At 43.0% G+C, this 5,000-nt stretch overlaps 13 non-coding genes across 13 annotated transcripts; all 13 read right to left on the bottom strand.

Annotated features, from left to right (window-relative positions):
• Positions 1 to 75: 75 nt before the first annotated feature.
• Positions 76 to 194, bottom strand: LOC145875499 (5S ribosomal RNA). The gene has a single exon (XR_014391135.1). It is a non-coding gene; the product is annotated as a 5S ribosomal RNA (ribosomal RNA).
• A 139-nt stretch (positions 195 to 333) lies between these two features.
• On the bottom strand, positions 334 to 452 carry LOC145872728 (5S ribosomal RNA). The gene has a single exon (XR_014388360.1). It is a non-coding gene; the product is annotated as a 5S ribosomal RNA (ribosomal RNA).
• A 409-nt stretch (positions 453 to 861) lies between these two features.
• On the bottom strand, positions 862 to 980 carry LOC145872727 (5S ribosomal RNA). Its single transcript, XR_014388359.1, has one exon. It is a non-coding gene; the product is annotated as a 5S ribosomal RNA (ribosomal RNA).
• Positions 981 to 1,119: 139 nt separating this feature from the next.
• Positions 1,120 to 1,238, bottom strand: LOC145868377 (5S ribosomal RNA). Its single transcript, XR_014384373.1, has one exon. It is a non-coding gene; the product is annotated as a 5S ribosomal RNA (ribosomal RNA).
• Positions 1,239 to 1,647: 409 nt separating this feature from the next.
• Positions 1,648 to 1,766, bottom strand: LOC145867825 (5S ribosomal RNA). The gene has a single exon (XR_014383818.1). It is a non-coding gene; the product is annotated as a 5S ribosomal RNA (ribosomal RNA).
• Positions 1,767 to 1,905: 139 nt separating this feature from the next.
• Positions 1,906 to 2,024, bottom strand: LOC145872726 (5S ribosomal RNA). Its single transcript, XR_014388358.1, has one exon. It is a non-coding gene; the product is annotated as a 5S ribosomal RNA (ribosomal RNA).
• Positions 2,025 to 2,163: 139 nt separating this feature from the next.
• Positions 2,164 to 2,282, bottom strand: LOC145872725 (5S ribosomal RNA). Its single transcript, XR_014388357.1, has one exon. It is a non-coding gene; the product is annotated as a 5S ribosomal RNA (ribosomal RNA).
• Positions 2,283 to 2,691: 409 nt separating this feature from the next.
• Positions 2,692 to 2,810, bottom strand: LOC145872724 (5S ribosomal RNA). Its single transcript, XR_014388356.1, has one exon. It is a non-coding gene; the product is annotated as a 5S ribosomal RNA (ribosomal RNA).
• A 139-nt stretch (positions 2,811 to 2,949) lies between these two features.
• On the bottom strand, positions 2,950 to 3,068 carry LOC145872723 (5S ribosomal RNA). The gene has a single exon (XR_014388355.1). It is a non-coding gene; the product is annotated as a 5S ribosomal RNA (ribosomal RNA).
• Positions 3,069 to 3,477: 409 nt separating this feature from the next.
• On the bottom strand, positions 3,478 to 3,596 carry LOC145872722 (5S ribosomal RNA). The gene has a single exon (XR_014388354.1). It is a non-coding gene; the product is annotated as a 5S ribosomal RNA (ribosomal RNA).
• A 139-nt stretch (positions 3,597 to 3,735) lies between these two features.
• LOC145872721 (5S ribosomal RNA) lies at positions 3,736 to 3,854 on the bottom strand. The gene has a single exon (XR_014388353.1). It is a non-coding gene; the product is annotated as a 5S ribosomal RNA (ribosomal RNA).
• Positions 3,855 to 4,263: 409 nt separating this feature from the next.
• LOC145872719 (5S ribosomal RNA) lies at positions 4,264 to 4,382 on the bottom strand. Its single transcript, XR_014388351.1, has one exon. It is a non-coding gene; the product is annotated as a 5S ribosomal RNA (ribosomal RNA).
• Positions 4,383 to 4,521: 139 nt separating this feature from the next.
• LOC145872718 (5S ribosomal RNA) lies at positions 4,522 to 4,640 on the bottom strand. The gene has a single exon (XR_014388350.1). It is a non-coding gene; the product is annotated as a 5S ribosomal RNA (ribosomal RNA).
• Positions 4,641 to 5,000: the final 360 nt, after the last annotated feature.

Below are 5,000 nucleotides of genomic sequence, written 5' to 3'. Positions count from 1 at the left end.
AATTCATCATTAAATGCTTAATACAAGGCAGTGTTGCTGATGAAATAGTGCAAGAGCACACCCTCGTGGACAAATTGCTTACAGCACCTGGTATTCGCAGGCGGTCTCCCATCCAAGTACTAACCAGGCCCGACCCTGCTTAGCTTCCGAGATCAGACGAGATCGGGCGTACCCAGGCTGGTATGGCCGTAAGCGAGAAACAATCTCTTGCTACAACATATATAGTCAAAGTGAGTCTGATAAAACAGACATTTAGTCAATTCATCATTAAATGCTTAATACAAGGCAGTGTTGCTGATGAAATAGTGCAAGAGCACACCCTCGTGGACAAAATGCTTACAGCACCTGGTATTCCCAGGCGGTCTCCCATCCAAGTACTAACCAGGCCCGACCCTGCTTAGCTTCCGAGATCAGACGAGATCGGGCGTACCCAGGCTGGTATGGCCGTAAGCGAGAAACAATCTCTTGCTACAACATATATAGTCAAAGTGAGTGTGATAAACAGACATTGCATTTTCACCAATTAGATAAGCAGCTTGAACTTTGTGTCACTGAAAAAGTAGAAGAAATTACAAACACTGTTCCCATCACTTTTTAGCACAGGTAGTTGGATAAAATACAAACTTTATTTCCTTTCATCATTTGAACAGGGCAAAGGAGCACAAAGCACACACAAGCTGCATTCAGCAACAATATTCTTGTTTGTCTTATAAATACAAGGCAGATGCTAATTGAAAACACAAGGAAATTTGATCCTATTAAAAAGGCAGGAAGCTGCATTTAGTCAATTCATCATTAAATGCTTACTACAAGGCAGTGTTGCTGATGAAATAGTGCAGGGGCACACCCTCGTGGACAAAATGCTTACAGCACCTGGTATTCCCAGGCGGTCTCCCATCCAAGTACTAACCAGGCCCGACCCTGCTTAGCTTCCGAGATCAGACGAGATCGGGCGTACCCAGGCTGGTATGGCCGTAAGCAAGAAACAATCTCTTGCTACAACATATATAGTCAAAGTGAATCTGATAAAACAGACATTTAGTCAATTCATCATTAAATGCTTAATACAAGGCAGTGTTGCTGATGAAATAGTGCAAGAGCACACCCTCGTGGACAAATCTCTTACAGCACCTGGTATTCCCAGGCGGTCTCCCATCCAAGTACTAACCAGGCCCGACCCTGCTTAGCTTCCGAGATCAGACGAGATCGGGCGTACCCAGGCTGGTATGGCCGTAAGCGAGAAACAATCTCTTGCTACAACATATATAGTCAAAGTGAGTGTGATAAACAGACATTGCATTTTCACCAATTAGATAAGCAGCTTGAACTTTGTGTCACTGAAAAAGTAGAAGAAATTACAAACACTGTTCCCATCACTTTTTAGCACAGGTAGTTGGATAAAATACAAACTTTATTTCCTTTCATCATTTGAACAGGGCAAAGGAGCACAAAGCACACACAAGCTGCATTCAGCAACAATATTCTTGTTTGTCTTATAAATACAAGGCAGATGCTAATTGAAAACACAAGGAAATTTGATCCTATTAAAAAGGCAGGAAGCTGCATTTAGTCAATTCATCATTAAATGCTTACTACAAGGCAGTGTTGCTGATGAAATAGTGCAGGGGCACACCCTCGTGGACAAAATGCTTACAGCACCTGGTATTCCCAGGCGGTCTCCCATCCAAGTACTAACCAGGCCCGACCCTGCTTAGCTTCCAAGATCAGACGAGATCGGGCGTACCCAGGCTGGTATGGCCGTAAGCGAGAAACAATCTCTTGCTACAACATATATAGTCAAAGTGAGTCTGATAAAACAGACATTTAGTCAATTCATCATTAAATGCTTAATACAAGGCAGTGTTGCTGATGAAATAGTGCAAGAGCACACCCTCGTGGACAAAATGCTTACAGCACCTGGTATTCCCAGGCGGTCTCCCATCCAAGTACTAACCAGGCCCGACCCTGCTTAGCTTCCGAGATCAGACGAGATCGGGCGTACCCAGGCTGGTATGGCCGTAAGCGAGAAACAATCTCTTGCTACAACATATATAGTCAAAGTGAGTCTGATAAAACAGACATTTAGTCAATTCATCATTAAATGCTTAATACAAGGCAGTGTTGCTGATGAAATAGTGCAGGGGCACACCCTCGTGGACAAAATGCTTACAGCACCTGGTATTCCCAGGCGGTCTCCCATCCAAGTACTAACCAGGCCCGACCCTGCTTAGCTTCCGAGATCAGACGAGATCGGGCGTACCCAGGCTGGTATGGCCGTAAGCGAGAAACAATCTCTTGCTACAACATATATAGTCAAAGTGAGTGTGATAAACAGACATTGCATTTTCACCAATTAGATAAGCAGCTTGAACTTTGTGTCACTGAAAAAGTAGAAGAAATTACAAACACTGTTCCCATCACTTTTTAGCACAGGTAGTTGGATAAAATACAAACTTTATTTCCTTTCATCATTTGAACAGGGCAAAGGAGCACAAAGCACACACAAGCTGCATTCAGCAACAATATTCTTGTTTGTCTTATAAATACAAGGCAGATGCTAATTGAAAACACAAGGAAATTTGATCCTATTAAAAAGGCAGGAAGCTGCATTTAGTCAATTCATCATTAAATGCTTACTACAAGGCAGTGTTGCTGATGAAATAGTGCAGGGGCACACCCTCGTGGACAAAATGCTTACAGCACCTGGTATTCCCAGGCGGTCTCCCATCCAAGTACTAACCAGGCCCGACCCTGCTTAGCTTCCGAGATCAGACGAGATCGGGCGTACCCAGGCTGGTATGGCCGTAAGCGAGAAACAATCTCTTGCTACAACATATATAGTCAAAGTGAGTCTGATAAAACAGACATTTAGTCAATTCATCATTAAATGCTTAATACAAGGCAGTGTTGCTGATGAAATAGTGCAAGAGCACACCCTCGTGGACAAAATGCTTACAGCACCTGGTATTCCCAGGCGGTCTCCCATCCAAGTACTAACCAGGCCCGACCCTGCTTAGCTTCCGAGATCAGACGAGATCGGGCGTACCCAGGCTGGTATGGCCGTAAGCGAGAAACAATCTCTTGCTACAACATATATAGTCAAAGTGAGTGTGATAAACAGACATTGCATTTTCACCAATTAGATAAGCAGCTTGAACTTTGTGTCACTGAAAAAGTAGAAGAAATTACAAACACTGTTCCCATCACTTTTTAGCACAGGTAGTTGGATAAAATACAAACTTTATTTCCTTTCATCATTTGAACAGGGCAAAGGAGCACAAAGCACACACAAGCTGCATTCAGCAACAATATTCTTGTTTGTCTTATAAATACAAGGCAGATGCTAATTGAAAACACAAGGAAATTTGATCCTATTAAAAAGGCAGGAAGCTGCATTTAGTCAATTCATCATTAAATGCTTACTACAAGGCAGTGTTGCTGATGAAATAGTGCAGGGGCACACCCTCGTGGACAAAATGCTTACAGCACCTGGTATTCCCAGGCGGTCTCCCATCCAAGTACTAACCAGGCCCGACCCTGCTTAGCTTCCGAGATCAGACGAGATCGGGCGTACCCAGGCTGGTATGGCCGTAAGCGAGAAACAATCTCTTGCTACAACATATATAGTCAAAGTGAGTCTGATAAAACAGACATTTAGTCAATTCATCATTAAATGCTTAATACAAGGCAGTGTTGCTGATGAAATAGTGCAAGAGCACACCCTCGTGGACAAAATGCTTACAGCACCTGGTATTCCCAGGCGGTCTCCCATCCAAGTACTAACCAGGCCCGACCCTGCTTAGCTTCCGAGATCAGACGAGATCGGGCGTACCCAGGCTGGTATGGCCGTAAGCGAGAAACAATCTCTTGCTACAACATATATAGTCAAAGTGAGTGTGATAAACAGACATTGCATTTTCACCAATTAGATAAGCAGCTTGAACTTTGTGTCACTGAAAAAGTAGAAGAAATTACAAACACTGTTCCCATCACTTTTTAGCACAGGTAGTTGGATAAAATACAAACTTTATTTCCTTTCATCATTTGAACAGGGCAAAGGAGCACAAAGCACACACAAGCTGCATTCAGCAACAATATTCTTGTTTGTCTTATAAATACAAGGCAGATGCTAATTGAAAACACAAGGAAATTTGATCCTATTAAAAAGGCAGGAAGCTGCATTTAGTCAATTCATCATTAAATGCTTACTACAAGGCAGTGTTGCTGATGAAATAGTGCAGGGGCACACCCTCGTGGACAAAATGCTTACAGCACCTGGTATTCCCAGGCGGTCTCCCATCCAAGTACTAACCAGGCCCGACCCTGCTTAGCTTCCGAGATCAGACGAGATCGGGCGTACCCAGGCTGGTATGGCCGTAAGCGAGAAACAATCTCTTGCTACAACATATATAGTCAAAGTGAATCTGATAAAACAGACATTTAGTCAATTCATCATTAAATGCTTAATACAAGGCAGTGTTGCTGATGAAATAGTGCAAGAGCACACCCTCGTGGACAAATTGCTTACAGCACCTGGTATTCCCAGGCGGTCTCCCATCCAAGTACTAACCAGGCCCGACCCTGCTTAGCTTCCGAGATCAGACGAGATCGGGCGTACCCAGGCTGGTATGGCCGTAAGCGAGAAACAATCTCTTGCTACAACATATATAGTCAAAGTGAGTGTGATAAACAGACATTGCATTTTCACCAATTAGATAAGCAGCTTGAACTTTGTGTCACTGAAAAAGTAGAAGAAATTACAAACACTGTTCCCATCACTTTTTAGCACAGGTAGTTGGATAAAATACAAACTTTATTTCCTTTCATCATTTGAACAGGGCAAAGGAGCACAAAGCACACACAAGCTGCATTCAGCAACAATATTCTTGTTTGTCTTATAAATACAAGGCAGATGCTAATTGAAAACACAAGGAAATTTGATCCTATTAAAAAGGCAGGAAGCTGCATTTAGTCAATTCATCATTAAATGCTTACTACAA

The sequence above is a fragment of the Salmo salar genome, unplaced genomic scaffold (assembly GCF_965601325.2).
Source record: "Salmo salar unplaced genomic scaffold, fSalSal1 ptg000293l, whole genome shotgun sequence".
NCBI lineage: Eukaryota > Metazoa > Chordata > Actinopteri > Salmoniformes > Salmonidae > Salmo > Salmo salar.
The sequence above is the reverse complement of the archived record's forward strand: the minus strand, read 5'-3'. Positions and strand labels throughout refer to the sequence as shown.